The 24,147-nt window shown below is 41.3% G+C and overlaps 1 long non-coding RNA gene across 2 annotated transcripts in view; it reads right to left on the reverse strand.

Moving 5' to 3' along the window:
- LOC120599638 (uncharacterized) overlaps positions 1–24,147 on the reverse strand; it is a 158,707-nt gene that overhangs the window by 60,140 nt on the left and 74,420 nt on the right. The window contains exon 3 of one of the 2 annotated variants that reach the window (XR_005651956.1): positions 12,589–12,971. The exons of the other annotated variant lie outside the window; for it this stretch is intronic. This is a non-coding gene — a long non-coding RNA (uncharacterized LOC120599638). Of the gene's footprint in view, positions 1–12,588; positions 12,972–24,147 lie in introns of those variants that run through there. 2 annotated transcript variants of the gene reach the window in all.

The following is a 24,147-nucleotide window of genomic DNA, read 5'->3' on the forward strand; positions in this document are numbered from 1 at the left end:
GGTGTGCAAATATCTTTTTCAGATCTGGGTTTTCAAGTCTTTGGGATAAATACCCAGTAGAGGGATTGCTGGATCATATGAGAGATCAATTCTTAGTTTTATGAGGAGCCTCCACACTGTTTTCCATAGTACCAATTTGGCTGTACCAATTTGCAGTCCCACCAGCAGTGTATGAGGGTTTCTATTTCTCCCCATCCTCTCCAGCATTTGTTATGATTTGTCCTGTTGATTATAGCTATTCTAACAGGCATGAGATGGTATCTCATTGTGGTTTTGATTTGTATTTCCCTAATAGCTAATGATGTTGAGCATCTTTTCATATACTTGTTGGCCATTTGTATGTCCTCTAGGGAGAAGTGTCTGTTTAGGTCCTCTGCCCATTTTTTGAATGGATCATTTGTTTCTTTGTTGTTATTGAGTCGTATGAGTTCTTTGTATATTTTGGATATTAGGCCCTTATCGGAGGTGTTGCTTGAATATATATTTTCCCACTCAGATGGTTGTCTCTTTACCTTGTTGACAGTTTCTTTTGCTGAGCAGAAACTTTTTAGTTTGATGTAGTCCCATTCATTTATTTTAGCTTTTACTTCCCTTTGAGGTCAAATTCATAAAATCGTCTTTAAGTCCAAGGTCCTTGAGTTTCGTTCCTATGTTTTCCTGTATGCATTTTATTGTTTCGGGTCTTATATTCAGGTCCTTAATCCATTTTGAGTTAATTTCGCTGTGTGGTGAAAGACAACAGTCTAGTTTCATTCTTTTGCAGGTGGCTTTCCAGTTTTCCCAGCACCATTTATTGAAGAGGCTTTCCTTTCCCCACTGTACCTTTTTGGCTTTTTTGTCGAAAATTTTTTGTCCATATAAATATGGATTTACTTCTGGGCTCTTGATTCTTTTCCACTGGACCATGTGTCTGTTTTGCTGCCAATATCATGCCGTTTTGATTACTGTCGCTTTGTAGTATAATTTGAAGTCGGGCAGTGTGAGGCCTCCAGCCTAGTTCTTTTTTCCCAGGATGGCTTTGGCAATGTGCAGTCTTTTGTGTTTCCATACAAATTTGATGATTTTTTTGTTTTATTTCTTTAAAAGATGCCAATGGAATTTTGATGGAGATTGCATTAAATCTGTATAATGCTTTAAGTAATATGGTCATTTTAACTATGTTGATTCTTCCAATCCAAGAACATGGAATATCTTTCCATTTCTTTGTATCTTCTTTGATTTCTTTTAATAGGGTCTTGTAGTTTTCATTATATAGGTCCTTGACATGTTTTGTTAAATTTATTCCTAGGTATTTTATTCTTTTGGTTGCAAATGCAAAAGGAATTATTTTTTCCACTTCTTTTTCTGGCACTTCATTATTAAAGTATAGGAACACTATGGATTTTTGAACGTTGATTTTGTGTCCAGATACTTTACTGTATTTGCTTATTGTTTTTAGTAGTGTTCCTGTGGAGTCTTTAGGAATTTCTATATAGAGAATCATGTCATCCACAAATAGCGACAGTTTGACTTCTTCGTTTCTTATTTGGATGCCTTTTATATCTTTTTCTTTTCTGATTGCACTTGCTAAGACCTCTAATGTTATATTGAATAACAGTGGTGATAGTGGACAGCCTTGCTTTGTTCCTGATCTATTAGGGAAGGTTTTTAGTTTTTCATCATTAAGTATCCATAGCATTCCTATACTCTAATAATGTTGGCTGAGTGTTTGTCATACATGGCCTTTTTTTATGTTAAGGTACTTTCCTTCTATACCAATTTTGTTAAGTGTTTTGATCATAAATGGATGCTGCATCTTGTCGAAGGCTTTTTCCACATCTATTGATATGATCATACAATTCTTATTTTTTAATTTGTTTATGTGGTGTATCACATTAATCGATTTGTGTATGTCGAACCATCCCTGTGCCCCTGAGATGAAGCCCACTTGATCGTGGTGTATAATCTTTTGAATATGTTGCTGTATTTGGTTCACTAGTATCATATTTATGATTTTTGCATCTGTGTTCATGAGAGATATTGGTCTGTAGTTTTCTTTTTTTGTGATTTCTTTACCAGGTTTTGGTATCAGAGTAATACTGGCTTCATAAAATGAGTTGGGAAGTATTGACTCCTCTTCGATTTTTTGGAAGAGTTTGAGGAGAATGGGTATTAAATCTTTGAATGTTTGGTAGAATTCACTGGTGAAGCCATCTGGTCCTAGACTTTTGCTTTTTGGTAGGTTTTCGATGATTGTTTCAATTCCCATACTGCTGATAGGTCTATTTAGATTTTCCAGTTCTTTTTGATTCAGTTAGGAAGGTTGTATTTTTCTAAGTACTGGTCCATTTCTTCTAGGTTATTATATCTTATATTATATACTTTTTCATAGTATTGTTGTATGATCCTTTGTGTTTGTGCAGTGTCTGTTGTAATTTCTCCTCTTTCACCCCTGATTTTGTTTATTTGTGTCTTTTCTCTTTTTTCTTTAGTGAGTCTAGCTAGGGGGTTGTCAATTTTATTAACCTTCTCAAAGAACTAGCTCTTTGTTGTATTTATTTTTTCTATTTTTTTTCAATTTCATTTATTTCTGCTCTAATTTTGATGATTTCTTTTCTTCTGCTGACGTTAGGCTTCATTTGTTCTTCCTTTTCTAGTTTTTTAAGATGAAGCATTAGGTTGTTTATTTGGACTCGTTCTTGTTTTTGGAGGTAGGCCTGTAATGATATGAACTTTCCTCTTATGACCACTTTTGCCATGTCCCAAAAGTTTTGATGTGTTGTACTATTATTATCATTAGTCTCTTTGTATCTCTTGATTTCTCTTTTCATTTCTTCCCTGACTCAGTTATTCTTCAGTAGCATGTCGTTAAATCTCCATGTATTTGTGGTTCTTTCCGCTTTCTTTTTTGCAGTTGATCTCTAGTTTCAGAGCATTATGATCAGAGAATAGGTTTGGTATGATTTCAACCCTCTTATATTTGTTGAGGCTATCTCTGTGTCCCAGTATGTGGTCATTTCTTGAGAATGTTCCATGTGACTAGAGAGGAATGTATAAGCAGCTGTTTTGGGATGGAAGGCTCTGTAAATGTCAATTACATCCAGTTGGACTAATGTATCATTTAAGGATGTTATTTTTTTATTGATTTTCTGTTTGGATGATCTATTTATATCTGACAGTGGGGTATTTAGGTCCCCTACTACAATAGTGTTTTGGTCTGTTTCTCCCTTTAGTTCTGTTGGTAATTGCTTTACATATTTTGGGGCTCCCTGATTGGGTGTATAGATATTAATAAGCGTTATTTCTTCTTGGTGCATAATTCTCTTTATCATTATGAAATGTCCCTCAATATCTTTCTTTACACTTTTTATTTTGAAGTCTGTTTCGTCTGATATTAGTATCACTACTGTTGTTTTTCTCTGAATGCCATTTGCTTGAAATATCATTTTCTACCCTTTTGCTTTGAGTCTATATTTGTCTTTGGAGCAGAGATGTGTCTCCCGGAAGGAGTATATGGTTGGGTTTTGTTTTTTGATCCATTCTGTGACTCGGTGACTTTTTATTGGTGAGTTCAGTCCATTTACACTTAGGGTGATTATTGAAATATGAGGTTTTCTTATAGCCATTTTCTCTTTTGCTTTCTGGTAGCTCGGTGTTTCCATTGCTTCCTTGTCCTTGTGTTTCTGTTTTCTTTATTTTGGTTGGCTTTTGTGGGTTTTGCCTCTGGTTCTTCTTGTTTTATGTTATATACTTCAGTTCTGAATTTTTGGTGTGTGGTTACCATTATGAATATGTAAAGGATAGTTATATATATATACAGTTGTCCATTTTCTTCTGCATGCGCCTTATTTCCATTCCCCTTTGCAAATTTGGATCTTCGAATCCTCCCCTTTTCAGTCATTGTTATTCAATTTGTCCCTGTGTATGCTGAACATTCATTACTATCTTATTATAACAATTCACGTCTTATTATTTAAGCTTATAATGCCCTGTTCTTAGTAAGGGTTGCAATCTTCTGCTTCTATTTGCCTGATAGTCACTTTACTCCTAATTATGTATTTTTTTTGTTGTTATTTTGTTTTAGGTGAGCTAACCCCTTTCAGTATTTCCTGTAGTGCAGGCCTTGTAGTGGAGAATTCCCTCATTTTTTGAATGTCTGGAAAGGTCTTAATTTCTCTTTCATATCTGAAGGAGAACTTAGCTGGATACATTATTCTAGGCTGGTAGTTCCTTTCACTTAATAGTTTAAATATTTGATTCCATTCCTTTCTGGCTTGTAAGGTCTGTGCTGAGAAGTACGATGATAATCTAACGGGTTTTCCTTTATAAGTTACCATTTTCTTCTCCTTGGCTGCCCTGAGAATTCTGTCTTTGTCGTTGGTCTTTGATAACTTTAAAACAATGTGTCTTGGTGAAGGCCTTTTTGGGTTGAGACAATTGGGTGTTCTGTTGACTTCTTGAATTCCAAGCTCCAGCTCATTCCTTAGATTTGGGAAATTCTCGTCCACTATTTGTCAGGAAATGCTTTCTAGTCCTTGCTCTTTTTCTTTGCCTTTGGTAATGCCCATTATTCTTATGTTTCCTCTCCTGATGGTATCAGCTAGTTCTATATTTCTCTTTCATTATTTTTCATTCTTCAGTTTCTCCCTTATTCCTTCTGATTTATTTCTAGATTTCTGTCTTCAATATCATTGATCCTTTCCTCCATTCGATCGACTCTATTTCCCAAGCTTGCTATTTCATTTTTCATCTCTTGCAGTGTGTTCTTCATCTCCAGAAGATCTATTTGGTTCCTTTTGAGGGTTTCAGTCTCCTTGCTCTGCTCATCTAGTTGTTTTTTCAGTTCCTGAAATTGTTGATATGACTCATTTCAGAATTCATTGAGTTTTTTCAGAAGTATCATCCTGAAGTCTCTGTCATTTAAGTTGCATATTTCTATGTCTGTAAGCTTATTTTCTGGCGATTTTCATCTTTCTTTCTGAGTTGCCTTGTCCCCTTGGTTGTTCATGATGTTTAATGGACTATTTCTCCGCCTGGGCATTAATGGAAGTGTATTCTGCTGTTTTTCCAGAAAAAAGATTTATTATATAAAGGTCTTTCTTTAGCCTGCTGCAAAGAAGGCGCTTTTCTTTTGGTTCCCAGTAGGTGGCGTCTAAGCCTCTCGGATCCCTGCTTCATATAAAGCCTCAAAAATACCTTTTAAAAAAAATTTCTTGTAGATATTTAATCATACTCGCTACCCTGATTTTCAGTCCCTATCAGTGTCAGCGACAGTCTTGGCAGTGTTTGCTCAGATTCCCCTGGGGCTCCATGGTGATCAGTCTCGGAGGATATTGGGAGAGGGACTCTCTGGGTTGGGGGTTGGGGGCTGTGGCTCAGCCTTGGTTTTGCAACTGCGACCGGTAAAAATCAACTGTTGTTTTTCTGTGGTCCCATCCCGCTTCTCTGCCTTCTGCCCTAATGACTGGGCCCTGCCACTGGCGGCATGGAGCTCACAGCACTCCCAGGCAAGACTGTTCAGGGAACTCGCTGTTCTTTCTCCCCTCCCCGTCCTCCTACAGGGAGCTCAGGCTGCAAGAGGCAGCTTCTTTATTTCTCCCAGTCCACTGCCCAACACTCAGGGTTCTGACCCGTGGTAGTTCTTATGCACAGACCCCACACTCAGACATGCTGGTGTGCAGTTTGGGTGTTTTTTGTTGAGGTTTAGATGTTCAGCTTATTGTTATTTCAAGGGGAGAGATCTGGGGACATCTCTCACTCTGCCATGTTTCTGCAAAGTCTATTACATGTATTTTTATGAGATTAAAAATATATAAGATGATTACAAAGTGGGAATACAAACCAGAAATCAGAAATCTAGTTATTTCATCAAGAGACTTATGTATTGGATGGAATTTGATATACACACATACATTAGCTTATCTAATCCTCAAATCAACAATGTGAAGTAGTAAGTACTGTAAAGAAACTTAAACCCAGAAAAATTAAATAACTAGTCCTGGATGACACAGGAGATGAGAGTCAGGACTTGAACTCCAGTGTCTTAACTCTTATCCAAGACACTTTCAGTAACAATGTGAAAATTAATAATGATAATAATATTAAGACATTATGTATAGAGAACACCTGTTCAAAGGCCTCTCAAGGGGAAGGCTAGAGTCATCTTTTATCATTTATTTATTTATAATTAATGCTATGTATATGTATATCATTAATTATATTCATTTATTATATTTATCATTAACATTTTAACATAAATATATGTCTTAAACCTATTAAGTTATTTGGCAAGGCCTTGAAAGATGGAACATGAGACAGGTAAGTATATCAGAGAAGGAAGAACTCAATTGTAGAATGACGTTGGTAAAGGTAGGCATGATAGCGCCACCTGGAGGAGGACTGGCAGTTAATAGAGCAGCTAAATTCAATATATCAGAGTTCACAGCATGAAGGCTTTCGGTTCCTTCTCTCTCAGCAGAAAGGAAATATCACTGGTTTGGTATTCAGATCTCATTTCTAGTTCTGGTTTCTGCTTTTATTAACTGAGTGGCCTTGGATAAATTCATTCTTCCCATAGAATATTATTTCTTTTATGACAAAAAGAAATGGTAACATTACAGTATTCTTAAACTTTTTGGGTCATGGATCTCTTTGAGAATACGTTAAGTGCTATGAACTCTCTACCTAAAAAATATATATATATATTACTTACACACCAAATTTGGCGTCCTATTCCAGAAAGTTCACCAGGCTCCTGTGTCATATCCATGGATACCCATCCCCTACACACACGGGTTGGGGGGCCCATGGATTAGATGATGTCCAGCTGATATACTGTGCCCTACCTCCAGCTTGAGAGTCAGTGTGCTGAGTGACAGTGCTGGCTCAGGGAAATTAGAGACCTTGTGTCTGGGCATAAACCACCCTGAGAATCAGGCCTTACTCATCTGAAAACCTGTGCTTGTCTTTTAGCATACTCATAGTTACACCTTGAATTCAACTCTGTTGCCTCCTTTAGCAGGAACCAATGACCAACAAGTTCCTTGCATCATTTTGGCTGAGCGTAAAGCTAAGCTAAGAAGCTGGTGGTATTTTGGGTTGCTCCTCGCCACAGCTATTGGTCAGTTGTTATAGTGGCTGTTTGTTTTCTGTTCTGGCTGGTGAGTACAGGGAAGTGATGGAGTTGGGTGGGAAAGAAATCAACTCAGCTCACTGGCTAAGAGTGGTCATGTGGTCCAAACTGGGACTGTTGTAGACAGTCAGATATGAATAGAGAGATAGACTCAGGGCAAAGGGAAAGCAGACCCCTAAATGAAAGATCTGACTCTTTTGATTGCTGATAGGTTCAGAATTGTTCTCAAGTTTTCAATAGCTACTTCGACCTCTCTGGGCTTCCATCTCCACAGTAAGTGAATCAGTCCTAACTCTGCAGCTGGCTAGCCATGTAACCATGTAGCCAAAGGACCATCTGGGCCTCAATGTCCTTTTCTGTATGTTCAGAGGATTTGAGACCAGTTGATCACCAAGAACCTCTTCAGCTTTGACAGTATAGCATTCTAAGACCTTTTGAGTACTGTGACTTCTCCTTTGAGATTCAGGAAAAACAGTGGCCCCTGGGAGCCACAGAAACAGAGCCTGCTACACAGTGAGCATCAATAAATGCTCACTGAATGAGCAAAATCAAAAGAATAGTAGCTAAACCTTATTGAGCACTTACTATGTACCAGGACAGAGCTGCAATTCTTATCTGAGACCTGGAGAAGGAGGCTCCATCTGATTCATCTTTATGCCCTCCAGGTTGTCAGGATGGTCACACCGAAAGTAATTGCTGGAGCTGAGATGCAAATCCAGGATGGCCAGCTCCACGATCCATGCTCTTAGGTGGTTATACTCATGCGAGAGTTCACAGGGTGCTACTCAGTAGGTGCACCATAACTATTTACAGAACCAAACAGACTCGAATTGATAAGGAGGTGAAGCCATTTTGTGTTCTGGCCATGTCAGGGCCTCATTAGGCAAGGTGGTGGTTTTCTAGCACCTCAACAAAATCGGGAGCCATAGGCTAGAAGGAATGAGTTTAACTCCAGGCTCCAAAGTGTACTGGCTCTGTGAGTCTTCCATAAGAATGTACACTCCAAGCTTCCATTTCCTGATCCATCTAGTAGGGCGAATAACTGCAGACTCACGGGATTATGGTGAGCACAGTAAAAAGTCAGAACCCAGAGCCTCCAGTGCTGCGGTTGGCAGGTCAGAGGTCTGATAACTATGAGTTTTATTTTCCTTACTGAGGCTTAGCAAGGCGAGGCCCTGAGAAAGTAGGAGGAAGCGCACGTAAATGGGGAGGGGACAGAGGGTTAGGGAGCAATGGGGAAGTTAAGGGAATATGGGTGCTATCCTGTTACTTCCTAGTGTCACACTGCTGAGTTTCTTGGACTTGGAGGTTGGTCTTCAGCGTGTCGCACAGCTCATTGATTCTATCAGTTCTTCTCAAATCTTTTATAATGCACAGCCTACACAAGTATCCAAATAATACAAAAGCTGTGACTTCCCCTATTTTGTCTGAGATACCTCAGTGGACATCATATAAAACCAGAGACTCCATAAGTTTCCAGCTGGGCGGGATCACAGGAAGGAAGAGATCTTCCCTTTGGTGAGGGCAGGTCCACTACTGGAGCGTTTTGCTCACCAGTACAGTGTCTGGCACTCAGTAAGTGCTCTATAATTTATTGAATAAATAAAAGTATTACTTGTTTTTTTCACAAGTGGCGACTTGCCAAAACAAAGATTAACATTTTTTCAACTGTTTTAGCTGGTGTTACATAGCTACAGCCACCAACTTTGCCCTCTAGAATCCAGCGACACAAAGCAGACAGACTGGCAAAGGATAGATGCATAGACACGCAATGAACAAACATTCATATTCAAGGCTCTCTGCAAGCCAAGGAATAAACGCCTATTCCTTAGTCCTCATTCTCTCTCTTTGTGCAGTTAGTATATGAGTCTGGAGTTTCATAATCCAAATTCCTGGCAGCATTTTCCATGACTTTGTTTTCATAGAGATGTGCAAATTGATTTAGTCAAAACACAACCATTGATTCACAGGCCTACAGAACATAAGGCCTGTAGGGCCCTTTGACTTCAGCCCCTTCGTTGAGCGGAGCAAGGACACTGGGGCCAAGAGAGAAGAGGGTAATAGCTCAAGGTGGGCAGTAATTCACGTCCATGTATCAAGGCCGAACCATGGAGACCTCGGTTTGCTGTTAATTTACTAACCAGGTTCGTAGATTTGGCATGTGCAACTGCTATCGTGACAATATCCTATAAAAACAGAATTAATTCTCCCTCGTTTCTGAGTTCTACATCTGCATTCTCCAACATCGTACTCACTAGCCACATGTGGCTTTTGTGGCCACATGAACTGTCAGGTAGAACTTTCCACGAGTTCTACATCTGCACTGTCCAATATGGTATCATTAGCCACATGTGGCTTATGAGCACTCAAACTATGGCTAGTGTGATTGGGGAAACACGTTTTTAATTGTACTTGATAGCAATTCATTTAAACATGAGCAGCCATGTGTGGGTAACACCCACCATACTGGACCCACCAAACAAGGGTCCCCATCTTGCCTTCCTTCCATGACTGATGAAGATGGATGGGAAAGAGTCTAAAATGGTAGAAAGAGCTTCAGGTCAGGCTGGCTTGAGTTCAGATATTGACTGTGTTGCTTACTAGCTGTCTTCCCTTAAGCAAGTCCTTTTAGAACTTGAAAACTTAGTTTCTTCATCAGTGAAATGTGGAAGTAGCCTGTAAGGTCACAGGGTTTTGAGGTGGAACCCCATGAGATTGTCAGGCACAGGGGCTGGCATGGGGCTGTGCTCAGGGTCTGTGGATTGTGCTTTTTGATAATCTTCTGTTATCAAGGACATTTGTGACCCAGGGCAGGGAGTGCTGGTGGCTGCATGAGTAGTCTTCAAGAGTAAGCACTCGCCAGGGAACAAAGAGACAGAAAGCAACAAGTGGGGCAGGGGCTGAAAGTTAGAAGTGGAGACGTAGCTGGCAAAGCGAGATTCCAGCCAGGTCTGGACCAGAGAAAAGCCTTGCAGCAATGGAAGGCTAAGTGCTGAGACAGGTGAAAGATGTGAGTTTAGAAGTCCGAGACCTGAGTTATGGACCCCACTCTGAGTCTCAGCATCATCATCCATAAAATATGGCATGAGCATGTGGTGGTGGTAGAAGGGAGTCACCGAAACAGAAAACCTCTGTTCTTCTGGCCTTGCAGCTAACCCAGTCTGTGACCCCTGATATTAGCTGTCCCCATGACCCTTAGTACCCAGTCCTACCATCAGGGCCTAGCTCCTTTTTATCTGAGTAGACTCTCCTCCCTAACCTTCTTAGATCTTGGTTTTTTAGTCCTCATGAAGCACCCCGACCATTTCATTCTTGTCCAAATGCTCTGTGCCCTCGCAGTCTCACCTTAAAAACCATATCCCTCACTAATGCTTGTCTGACCCACTAGGCAAAAGTAGCAGCCTCTATATTTTTCTTGAGAGCTGCTTTGTTAAGGGAAGACAGTTGGGATGTGACAGATGCATAGAGCTTAAAGTTAGACAGAGCAGAACGTAGTAGGTAAGTCACTTCATCTCCAAGGGTCTGTCTTCCCGATGGTAAAAGAGGGCTGCTGGTGTCTATTTTGCTAGGGCTGTTGTAACAATTAAATGAGAGAATAGTCAGCACTTTGCAATCTGTGAAGGGCAATAAACATAGGAGAAATTAGCAAATAAATTTTTATTCCACTTTGCTTTGAACTCTAGGGAGCAATTACTTGTCTGCCATGTTTTAGAATCTGATATTGAGCTGTCTCCCTTTGCAGATTTTCACCTCCTGAAGGGTCCAGACTGTGTCTTAGCTATGTCAAGATCTTTACCCTCTAGGGTAGCACTGGCTACAGAGCAGACACGAAGTCAGCCTGCAACAGTACATTTAACCCATACAGAGCTGAATACTCAGCAACAATAATATGATTGTCACTTAATTCAGTCCAAGGGAAAAAACCTGGTTTCTGCACAGAACCTACTGATGCTGCTAACTCCACCTTGGCTTCCAGGAAGCACAAGATACAGCAATTGATTATATTTGTCACAATGGCCTGGTTCACCTTCTCCTTGGTTTTCATTTTCTTTTTTTATTCACAACACACCATGGATTGCAGGTGTTTTTGCATGGAAAGTGCAGCGAATACTTTGAGGAACTGCACAGTAATTATATGCCTGGGCACTAGGGTCGTACATACCTGGATTTATATCCTGCCTCTACTATTTACTGACTGGGTGGCTTTGACCAAATTGCTTCACTTCCTCGAACTTCATTTTATCCTGTAAAAGTAGGGTAATAATGTGGTGGCATAAAATTGAATGATGTAACACATGGTGTCTGGCACATCATTGGCACGCAGTAATCAGTCAATATACACATATACACATGTATGGCTTTTCTGCTTGTCTTTTCTCAAACTAAAGTCCCTAGGCCAAAGCTTATAAGCTAAGAATGGTTGTTCAATGTTTTAAGAAGAAGAAGGGAAGAATAAATCACCTGTTGCCTACAAAAACAAATATATTTCTGGCCCTCTATAGAAAATGTTTGCCGACCACTGACCTGGAACGACAGCCATGGCCACCTTTGCCCGACAGAACAAAACGTAGTGTAGGACTAGAATGAGGCTCTGGAGTTAAAAGGCTGGATTCTTGTGCTACAACACTTAACGTCTGCTCTACAGCCCGGAGTCGTTGTGCGGTCCAATGGATAAGCATGTCTTTTCCTCTTATTTGTTTATGTAAATGGATAAATGTCTAAAAATTTGGGTTCCTAATTCAAGGAATGCCTCGTTTACTCTTCCTTCATCAATCCCTTCTCTTCAGTTGAGCTATCCAAGGCTATATTATCTTCTACTAGTGGGGCAGCCCATAGGACCCCAATGAGAACTCAATACATATTTCCTTATTGCTTTGATTCAGAGTGAAGAAATGCCAGAAACATCTTTAAAGAGAGGCACCCTTCTTGTTTAGCTACGTTTTCCCCCAGGTCATATTTGTGAGACTAGAGAGTGGCTTGAACATCCTAGAAACCATCATCATATATGGCTTCAGTTAGATGCCATCCTTCCATTCTCTCTAACCCTCAGACATATGCAACACAAGCACTGCCCCCCCTGCATTTACACAAGGACACTGAAGCTCTGAGATGTTCCACTACAGTTACTGAGTGAAGCCCAGTCTGTCTATTCCGTTTTTTCTTTGCATCGTCTCTCAGTAAGTAGTTAAGAAATGCTTCTTGGGAAACTAGGTTGGGCAGGGGGAGACCATAAACCAAGAGTCCTATGGCCTCCATTCCCAGGGTTTATGTGAACTGGAGAACTTTGAGATATCCGGCCAAAGAGATGTTAGCCTGGTGGGAACAGGAATAGCTGTTTTTCTCCCATGGAGGGGGCTGATGAGGATTTACGGATCCTCAAAATCCTGTCCATAAAGAATATAAGCTCCTCCTGTTTGATTTGAATAATCATCTCTGCTTTGTACTCTTCAAATAACTGTGCTGAGCCTTAAAATAAGATAATGAAAGTGAAATGGAATTGTGAACTCTAAAAAGCTATGCTAATGTGAGTGTCTGATTCTTGTATTCAGGGGAAGGCCCTGGCTTTAGGTGACACAATAGATGTGTGCTGGAGGCATGCTTGATTCCTCCATCTCCCCACCCCTAAGCCTAGCACTCCTACTATTATCTCCCCAGCAAACTCTGTAACTAATGGCCTCAGAGTCTTCAGTGACAGAAGAAAGAGGATGGGGTGGTCTGAGCAGGTAGCATAAGCATCTCACCGTTTTCCCAAGGGAAGATGGTCAGCCCAGCAAGCAGATTCCTTTGACCTTCTCACTTCCCCAATTTGCAAGTCTTCCATCTGCCTTACATCATGGATGTGAGCAGGAGGAGAACAAGCCTGTCCAGCAAGAGGAGGAAGCTTTCAGACTCTAACTGGTAAACCATCGCTACCCTGCAGGTCCACTTGGCAAACACTCCCTGTTTCCTCTGGTCAGCTCATGGGTCACATCCCAGAGGTGACTGTGAGTTGACCCTATCCTCAGTGAGCTTCCAGTTTGGTGGGCATGCCCTCTTAGTTCAGCTGCAGCTTTAAAAGTGCACAGAGTATCTCAGTGCAGTGGAGGCAGTGTGATGGGACAGGGGAGAGAGACCTACAGGCACAGCAACCCCCATTCCCAGGGCACGTCCTGACCAAGACCCATACAGTTCAAGGTACCCATACCACTCACAGGCCTAGAAACCATCATCATCGTCATCATCATCATCATCATCATCCTTGTGCCAGTCACTGGACCAAGCATTTTCACATATTAACTGAATCCTTCCACCAATTCTATGGAAAGGTATATTATTACACCAATTTTCCAAATAAGGAAACTAAGACATAAGGTAGTCCCTCAAGAAATGGCAAGGGAACTAATTCATCTTGATTCTATAAACACTGAGCACCCACTATGTGCTAAATGGTGTGCTGACACTGGGAATACAGAATCCCATGGAAATACATCTTTTCAGTCCTGTGGGAGAGTAGAAAACTAAACCGTCAGTCAGACAGGCAGCCAGCAGTCATGTATACAGTTATACATACGCTGTCTACTATGTGCCAGGCACTATGTTAAGCACTGAGGTGAAATGATGAATAAAGCAAATGGATTGTCACAGCACACTGACAAGTGCCCCTCAGATATTTACAAGACCCTCTTTCCTACCTAAAGAGCTAGATCTCTCCCCATCCATCTCTCGGGCCCCAGGAAGCTCACAGTTAATTTTTTTCTTAGGGTTAAGTCAAGTTTGAGGGGCTTTCTGCCCACATGCAGGTCAGGGCATCCAGACCCAGAAGCCTCCCTCTTCACTCTCCCCTCTCTAGCAATAAGTACAATTTGTCTATCTGGTTTACTTAAAAACATTGTGCAAGATGCCTAAATAAAAAGGAAGGACTGGCATGTCACTGCAGCAACTGGCTCATTGTCTCCGTAGGGAGTACCTTCAGACAGCTCTAGCCCGGAAGTTTTGTCTGCAGCATTTTTTTATCCTTTCATTATATTCATATTTATTACGAGGGCATAAGCAATGTCTGAGAGTCTGTCTGCTCAGCACAGCAATGAGATTTTTAAAAATATATTCAGGACAATTTAAAAAAAATACTCTAACCCTCAGCGAGAATGTGTGTTTAAGTATATATACATAGGTATGTGGGTAAGGGAAGGAGTTATACGTGACTCTATGCAGGGAACTGTGTGTGTTAAATAGCTGCGTGTGTGTGTGTGTGTGTGTGTGTGTGTTGCTGTGTGTTTGGTCATGCTGTGTAGATGTCTGGAAGATCTGCAAGTTTCTCAAAGTGCTGAGGCCCATAAAATTATTTTCCACTTCATAGAGAAAGATTCATGAGTGATTTTTGCTAGTTTAGATGATTGTCTTTATGGAAATTATTTTCTGATAAGTGAAATGATTATAATAAAAGTAATGACAATAACAATAATGAAAATAATTACTCCCAATATAATAGAATCTAGTGCTGTGGCAAACTCTTCACATATGGTACCTCATTCCGTTCTCAGAACAATTCTGTAAAGAAGCCATTATTTTACCTCTATTTTATAGATGAGAAAACTGAGGACCAGAGAGATTAAGTCATTTAGTCAACATGGTACAGCTCATAAGTGTCAGAGATAGGATTCCATGCCAGGTTCTGATGTCTAGGATCTCACTCATAACCACTACACTCTTCTAGATTAAAACCAAGCCACAATTCAATTGAGTGTAGCTTGAGCAGAGGAGTGTGTAGAAAGTGTTGCTTTCGGAAGATGGATTTCTAGAAAGAGGAGGCAGAACCTTTAGACTAATAATCTGTTTACTGCCCTGTTCTTGTGATCTGGTCAAGAGAAACGGAAGCAAATTGGGCTTTCTTGGGGCCCATCACCTCTCTTGTGGTCAGGATCATCAGTTTGAGGAAATGCTGGAATGGGAGTAGGACACAGGGTCTGACTTTTGGAAAATCCCAGATGAACTTGCTACGGTTATCTGGAGGCGGAATGCTAAATCGCTAAGTAATTTTAGGTCTCACTGCGGCTCTGCTTGTTAGATAAGCACATTATTTAATTTCTCTGAGGTTCTGGAAGCTAGATATTTCTTCTTATTTCTCTTTCCTAACTTCCACCCCACCCCCAACACACTCACAAAATTCAGGGCTGAAAGACATCAAAAGAAGTATAACAGGGCAGGGTGTAGGTTCCTTTTTTATTTTTAATAATAAGTCATAAACAAAGAGACATATAACAAAAAAAGTGAATTATTCTCATCAAATCCCTTGCCATTCTATTTTCAGGAGGTAACTGATCAGGTGTAATTCCTTCCACATCTTTCTCCATGTTCTTACAAACTTATTTAAACAAATGTATACATATGTAGAGGTTCCCCCTCCAGACAAAAGGGATTATAGTATGCAAATGTTTTCGCAAACATCATCTCATTTCATTTTCAGATGAAAAAAAAACTCGCTTTGTTCATTTAACATTTAAAAGATCATGGAATTTACTATAGGTCAATAATGATTGGACAAAGATTAATAGACTCAACTATGTGAAAAAATCGTCTGGATTGAAAAAAATTAAGTCTTCTAAGGACACTAACCCATTATCTGCCATATGAGCTGTAAATAATTCCCAGTTTATTCTTTGTCTTTTGATTTTGATTCTCCCATCTTTAGTCAGAGAAAATATTTGCACAATCTTGGAGTGGAGGAGACCTTCTTAAACTACACACAAAACTCAGATGCTACGAGGGAAAAAGATAAGCATGTTTGACTACATTGAAGAAAAAAAGTTAAGGCTTTTAAAATGCCTTTCTCCGGGCAGAGGAAAGGCTTGGGCGTGGGAGCATATTGAAGAAAGGCAGGATCTAAGCAAAGAAGCAGAAGTATCAGATTAGCATTCAAGTAGCTACAGGAAGGGCAGTTTGACCTGAAGCTGGGGGTTGTATCTAGAACTAGCATGAAATGGAAGTACACCTGTCTGGGGAACAGTAGTGATAAAGTGTGACTCATTGTTTAAATCAGACTAAGGGAATGGAAGAACGACCTTAGACAGAGGAATTGAAGTCTTTACCTAATAGACTGAAGTATTGACAGTCATGGGAGAGCGGGTAGGGGATCCAGCCAGTCAGATGGTCTTGATGCCACACCCTTCTGGCATAACTGCTTACTGTCTGAAGGTTTCCTCTAACTGTGGTCAGGGGCTTTACAATCCTAAGTGCCTCATGGAATTCGTCAAAGCCTTCTGCCCTCATCCCTGTCTCAGGTTCCTGGGCCCGATGATCTTGATCCAGGTGATTTTTATGATCACTCTGGCAGTTCAACAAGCAGAAGCTTTTGGACCATTACAATGAGGTTGTCAAATGAGTATCTGGCACTCACTGGCTATGTGGCCTTGGCAAGTCATTTTCTTCTCTGAGTTTCGGTTTCCTCATTTGAAAAATAAAGGTTCATACTGCCTTTGAAGGTATTTCAAGAAAGAAGAAATCAGATGACTAGTGTAAACGAAAGGGCTTCAGGAAATGTAGGGGCCAATCCAAATATAGGTGATTACTATGATGCCAGCTTAAGCAGATAAATACCATGAAGTAAGAGAGGTATGCCAACCGGTAGGAGCTTTCTCTTACCTGTGGCATGTGCAGACTGTTTTGGGTGGGTGAGCATGTAGCTGGGCGAGTTCAGAGAAGATCTTGAAGCTTCCAGAGCCTACCTGCTGCTAGCATCACCATGGCCCTCCAGCCACATGATTAATGGGGTAGATGTCACAGTGTGATGTGACATCAGTGACGTGATGTGTAGTGTTTATTCGATATCGTCAGACAATTATTAATTCAGTTCGGAAAGCCAAGCGGAAAGTGTATTGTGTTAGCATCACTGATGCTGAGGAAAAGACTGACCCCTGGCACTCCCAGAGATCCAGAGAGATACTGTCCAGAAAGTCCAAGCTCTGAGGGCAGATGGACAGCTGAGCCCATGGGGAGCAGAACTATGTAACACACCGCCTTAGAGCTGGCCGACGGTGTAAGAATAAGTGGCCTGAATGGGGATAAAACAAAGAGATCATTAGTCCTCACCTCTGAGCGGATTCTGGAACTAGACTTCCCGGGCAAGAACCCTGGCTCTGCTAGTCAGTGTCTGTGAGATGTTGGACAAGTCACTCGATCTCTATGGGCATCAGTAATAGTACTTACCTTATAGGGCTCTTTTGAGTATCAAATCAATTACTATTTGTAAAGTGTTTAGAATAGTGGTTAGTGCATAGTAAGTGTTATATAAATGTTAAATTAAAAAAATAATTTTCTTAGTCGACATTTAAGATTTTTTTTCTTAATCAGGCCTCTATTTATCTCTCCAGTCTAATTTCTTACTGTTTCCCCTTAAAATTGCATCCCCCAAGAATGAAATAACAGCAGCATTGTCAAATCATACCAGGCGATCATATGTCTCTGTGCCTTAGTCTTAGCCTTGGCCTTGAATGCCCTTCCTGTCTGGCTCATTAAGAAAATTCTTCTTCTGACTACTTCTAGTCAAGATGACAAAGTAGGTAGACGCTGTGCTCACCTCCTCCCATGAGCACATCAGAATTACAACTAAACCACAGAATGACCATCACTGAAAACTGCCTGAAGATTAGCCGAGCAGATCCTGGAACTAAGGACACAGAAGAGGCCACGTCGAGACCGTGGCAGCTTAACAGCATGGCAAATGAAGAGGAGGGGGCTTTGCCCTGTTCTCTGGCTTGGGATCCAGAGATGCTCTGGTAAAACAAGTATAAAATGAATGACCAGATGTTGTCCCTTTTGGTGCTCATCTCTTCTATCCTTGGCGTCATCCAGTTCCTCATCTTTGACTTGAACTAGGTTATGTCCATTGACTACGAGGACAAATTCCACATTTACATAAACACCAATTCTGGGGTAGTCTCTTAGGTCATGATCCACAAGAAGAACAGTGGTGTTGGCCTATCCACCATCGCCATCAAAACCAGCTCTTTACTCCTTTATTGTGTTCACATGTACAACCACGTGGGATCATCGTGCCATGCCATGTGGAGCCTCGCCTATGAGCTCAGCGGCTTCTCCTCCTGACAACAGCAGGACTGTCAAAGAGCACTTTAGGGAGCTGTGACCCGCACATGATCTTCCAAATATCCTGCATGCTCCTGTGCCTCTTCTTTCTGCCCTTTTTTATTATGTATACATACACTCTTTAAGGGCCCCAAAACTTTCAGCAAATGTCGCCATGGGCACTCCTCTATCAGTAAACTCGATGTGTGTCCCCTGTCGGGCTGGAACATTGTACTGCAAGTTAAATTGAACTATGCCAGGAAGGAGACAGAGAGGACAGTGATCCCCAACAGTGGAGCCCCCTTTCCCCGACTGCCTTCTTTGATTATGCTTGCCTTTTGGGGTTCTTGAGTTTTACGCACTTAAGAGTGATTCTTGGGGGATGGAGGGTTGCATGAATCAATTATTGTACATGTGTGTGTTTGTGACTTGTTTTAGCATCTTTTGTGCTAAAAAATTTCTTCTTTTTTCAAAAGCCATCTCCGGCATCACCTCCTCCAGGAAGGCTTGCCACCTTGTTTTCCCACCCCCTAGACTTAGGTGTTCACTTATTTTTACAATTGCTGGACTTTGGACACATTTCTGTAGTGCTGGTTCACATTTTGTACTTCAGTATTTGTTTATGGGACTCTTTGCCACAGGTAGACCATGAGATCTCAAATGCAGAGACCATAATCTTATTCATCAGTCTCTTCTCAGCCCTGAGTCCAAAGCTTGGTACATGGTTGTTGAACCAAGAATGTTGGCTGACAAGCATTGAAGGCAAAGCATTTTTCATAACTACAGATTTTGTGCCATTCTTGCAACAACCAGGTGTAAGAGAGATTATTATTAGTCCCATGTTCAGGATGAGGTTTTTGAGGTTGAGAGAGGTTAAAGATATATCAAGGTCTCAACCAGTTAATGAATAACAGAGCTGGGACTTAATTCCAGGCTTTTTAAAACATAGTGCTCTTTCCACAGCAATGTTTTTGTTGTCTGCCTGATTTTATTAGTGGCGATAATGGTTAACATTTATTGACTGCTTGCTATGTTCAAAGCACTAGGCCGAGCCCATAAAACAGATCATCTCATTTAATCTTCTCTACAATCCTACAAGGCTTGTCTCATCATGATATTCATTTACAAATGAGGACATTGAGGCATAGAGAGGTGACACAAGTTGCTCAAACTCACACAGAATTTGAACGTGCTGTAAATTTACGGCAAAAAGAGGTAAACATCGACTAATTGTTAATTGAGACTTACAAAAGTCACTTTTTCAAGAATTTACTACCAGCAAATAGGGTTTTGAATCCAGATTCTACTACCTCTGAAGATCTTCTCTTTCCATCGCAACATGTAACTGTGTTAGTGGCCAAAACAGAACTGTCTTGGGGTGGGGGGGCGTAGTTCTGGGAAGTTGGGAATTAAGTTACTCAGCCTGGGATACAGGGAGCATGGCTCCTCACGGTATAGAATTCTGAAAGGATGTAAGAGAAGAGAGGTAAGTTAAAGTTCATGCCCTGTCTTCTGTCCTCAGAAATTTATGATGATCACATGTTACCTACCTTGACGAGAAAAGAGAGACAGACACAAGGACAGTGGGACTTGGGGTAAATCCATTCCTGAAATGAGGCCCCAGGTGAGCAAGCTCTGAGCAGGGCAGTGTTTTCATGTTCTGCTTCCCCCATGATAACCTCCTTAGGCAAATATTTATTTAATAGGAAAGGATGAGGGGGTTTATCATTTAGATTTCATTTATTTGCCGCAGTCATTGAAAGCTAGCCATCTTCGGAACGGCAATGATAAATAAAAATTATTATCTGATCTCCTACATTTATGGGCAATGATGTGCCAATTGCAGTTGCCTTCGGGTATCCAAGAGCAATGCCTAAACACAGGAAGGGCGCAAGATAAAGAGCAGAATTTAGGAGCTTCCTGGTTAGGAGATAACTTGCTAAGCAGGCAGAGGGACCCCTATTCGCTCACTGGCCCTGTAGGATGGGGAAGAGAGGGTTTAGGTATTTGGCCAGGCAGTGCATGGAGAACTGGAGGTGGCTCTTAGCACCTGTTTCCAAATAGACCACAGGTTCATGCAGAGCGATGGATTTGCAATCCGAAGCCCCAGATGTCCCTTACACCTGTGCCATTACTTAGGTGATCTTGAGCAAGTCCTTTTACTATTCTGAATCTTACCTTTGCTGTTTGTACAATGAGAATGAAACCTCTCTAGTGGGCTTCTGGGCGGAGGGATAGTACAGACTGTCTGAGGTGTGGACAGACTCTGGAGAGGTGGTAGGGACAGCGGATCACGGACCCATCCCTACAGGTCTCCCCAACATTCATTGTCCATCAAAGGCTTTTGGGTTTGCATTTAAATGGATTTTATTTTGTGTCGACAAACATTTCTTGAACATTTACTATGTAGGATGTCATGCTAGGTGCTATGAGAGATGGAAAGAAGGTCTTTCCCAGAAATATGGATGGGCATCTGAGAGATGACTAGAGCTACAGGCACTGGGCAGAAGGCCAGGGGAAAGTGGACCTCTGTCTCCAAGGCAGCCTGGCACTGGGTCTCACCTGGGTGATTGCTTCAGTCCTGCTAGCGCTGCTTCCTGCTAGCATTGTCCCCTCCCTAAGGACCCCGTGTATGGTCAGAAGATGCATCGAGTCCAAATTCTTCTGCCTGGCATTCCAGGGACATCTCATTCTGGCCCCAGTGACCTTTTTTCTCATTGTTCCCTGCATCAACAGTCCATGATCCTCAGGCTTGCTTCCTTATGACAGGGGTCCCCACCCTCCAGTCCACGGACTGGTCTGGGTCCGTGGCCTGTTAGGAACTGGACCACACAGCAGAATCTAATGGCATTAGAATCTCCTAGGAGCACCTGTCCCTGGTGCCACAAAGGTTGGAGACTGCTGCTATAGAAAACAGGTCAAAGGGGAGCTCTTCTGGGTGAAGTGGGGAACTGTCCCTTCCAGGGGACTTCTCTCACGCCCTGCGGAAAACTTCATTACATACAGTTTTAGAATAACTGTCTCAAAAGACCAATGGGCAATAGCATGTTAAAATTAAGACACAAACTTGATGACTGATGACTTTAGTGGTAAATGTCATAAGTCAGAGACTTGGAAGACCTGAGGGGGCAGTGGGACCATGACTTGGGAGCCCAGCTCCAGGTTTTCCTTATAGTAGAGAACAGGACTTATAGTAAGCACTGACAGAGAGCAATAGGACAATCTGGATTTTTTTTTTCTGCAAGGTCTCAGCTTGTCACACATCCTATTTCCAAAGACTCAGATCTGGGCCACCTTTGTGATGACCTGTGGTTTATAAGCTATGCTCCGGAGAGCCTTGGCAAAGCCATAGACTTGCGAGAACCAGAGAGCTAAACCCCAAATGCTTGGTTGGGAGCCCCGTCTGCCTAGGGAAGGCCAGGGCCCCAGGCTGCCCTCAGTGATGTCTGCCACTATTCTGTTTAAGGCCCTCCACTGTCAGGGGTAACAGATCCTCTTGTCTGAGAACCTGCCTCTCTCGCAGTCCATTTTCCACTGCTAGAAACTATTTCCAATAGTCATTGTACTGTTTTTTCCTGTGTCTGGCATCCAAAGAGTCAGATATTTTCTCCGAGGAAAAACACAAGCACATACATCAGTACTCATGTAAGACGCCAGAATGGCTCTTTCAGGAGCTCATACAAGGCCTGCAGTTTACTTAGGTATCAGGACAGCCTGGATTTTTTTCCCCTGATAGTTTCTCAGCTTGTCACACATGCCATTTCCAACAACTCAGATCTGGGACACTTTTGTGATGACCTATGGTTTATAAACTATGCTCTCTTTATTTGGGGTTACACAGAGGTGTCTTGGGAGACAGCTCTGCTATAAACATCACTCCAGGGGTTTTCAGTTTTAACAATAATAATTAACTAATCATCTTTGTTATAAGTGCTTTGTATTAACTTATTAAATCCCTACAACATCCCTATGCGATACATGCTTTTTAAAAAATTTTTAATTTTTTCAATTAAAGTCGATATTGAATATTATATTAGTTTTAGGTGTACAGCATAGTGATTAGATATTTATATAATTTATGAAGTGGTCCCCCCGATAAGTCTAGTCTTCACCTGGCACCATATTTAGTTATTACAATATTATTGACTATATTCCCTATGCTGTACTTTACATCCCTGTGATGGTTTTATAATTACTGATTTAAGATGTAGTACAGATATACAATGGAATATTACTCGGCCATAAAAAAGAATGAAATTTTTCCATCTGCAACAACATGGATGAACCTAGAGGGATTTTGCTAGTGAAATAAGTCAGACAAAAAAAGAAATGCTATACAATTGCACTCATATGTGGAATCTAGAAAAAAAACAAAAACAAAATAGAAAAAGAGTCACAGGTACAGAGAACAAACAGATGATTGCTGGATGGAAGGATGGTTCAAGGGCTGGAAAAGGTGAAGAGATAGGTGCTATTTTTACCCTATTTTTACATGAGACTGAGGCAGAGAGGTGTTAACTAACTTGCCAAGGTTAGACAGCTAAATAGTCACAGGACTAGGATTCAAAGCTAGGCATTCTGAACTCAGAGCCTGAGTTACTATTCATACATTGTACTCTCATGTCAGCTTCTTTCAAGTGAAGAAACTGAGGACTTGAGAAGCAAAGCAACCTGTTAGTAAGGTGCTTCGTCACCCACCATGGGACAGTCTCGGCCCCTCCTTGCTTCTCCACTATCTTCTGTGGCCCCAGCCAACAAGAGAAGCCAGATATTGGAGAGCCCAGTTGTCCAGGAGGTCAGTGCTTTATACTCAAATCATTTCTTTGTTATTAAGTCTCTTCATGACCCTGGGGAGGAAGACTCTTCTCTCTTCATATAATCAGTTTCTCCAACTGCGAGCTGATGACTTAGAAGACTGCATCTCAGAGTTTCCATTCCAAGTCAGTACAAATTCTTTGTAGATTTTTTTACCTTAAAAAGCTCATTTGTATTTTTGTACTCCATCCCTTAACAAATATGTCTTTATTTCAATATCATTCTTCTAAATCTTCTAGTAAAGTCAATTGTCCAAGAGAGAGTGGCCTTATAGTCCATATACCTTCAGTGAAGTGATGAGGACCCTTGAGGGATGTGCATTCCAGTTTCTGAGCCAGTGATCTAAATCAGGGGTCGCCAATTCCCAGGCTGTGGACTGGTAAGGGTTCATGGCCTGTTAGGAACCAGGCCTCACAGGAGGAGGTGAGCAGGAGACGAGCAAGTGAAGTTTCACCTGTATTTGTAGCCATTCCCCAGAGCTAGCAACACTGCCTCAGCTCCACTTCAGATCATCAGGCATTAGATTTTACATGAGACTGAGGCAGAGAAGTGTTAACTAACTTGCCAAGGTTAGACAGCTAAATAGTCACAGGACTAGGGGTACCTGTCCCTGGTGCCAAAAAGGTTGGGGACTGCTGATGTACAAAATGTCTCTAAGGGCTCTCTGTTCTGACATTTTATGGTCTTAGAATCATTTCTTTAATGCAACAAAGCAAGTGCCCTGTCCTAAATACTGCTTAACCCAATGGTGCCAGGTTAAAAAAAGGGGGGGGGTGGGAAGCAAGCAAGAAAGTGGGTAGAATGGCAAATGGGCTGAATGTATTTTCTGAACTATCTCAGACTTCTTACTCGTTTGTAAATAAGAGGCATCAGGGCAAACTCAAGGTGTGGCTTAGTGGGATGTCAGTTCCTGCTCCACTACAAACAGCTTTGTGAACTTTTTGGGCACAGGGTATTAATATATTTGGTATATTATTCGATGTCATTAAGGAAATCGATGTTAGGTATGAGAAAACAGTTCTAGTTGACTGTTAGTGTATGAAGAAATAATAATAGTAATAGATCTTTTACCAGTTGCATCAACAAATATTAACGATGACAGAATAACGGGCCACCAAGATACCATCACGCAACTTTCAAACACTGTTACTGGGGAATTTTAC

Source organism: Pteropus medius, unplaced genomic scaffold (genome assembly GCF_902729225.1).
Source record: "Pteropus medius unplaced genomic scaffold, Ma_sr-lr_union100, whole genome shotgun sequence".
NCBI classification, from domain to species: Eukaryota; Metazoa; Chordata; class Mammalia; order Chiroptera; family Pteropodidae; genus Pteropus; species Pteropus medius.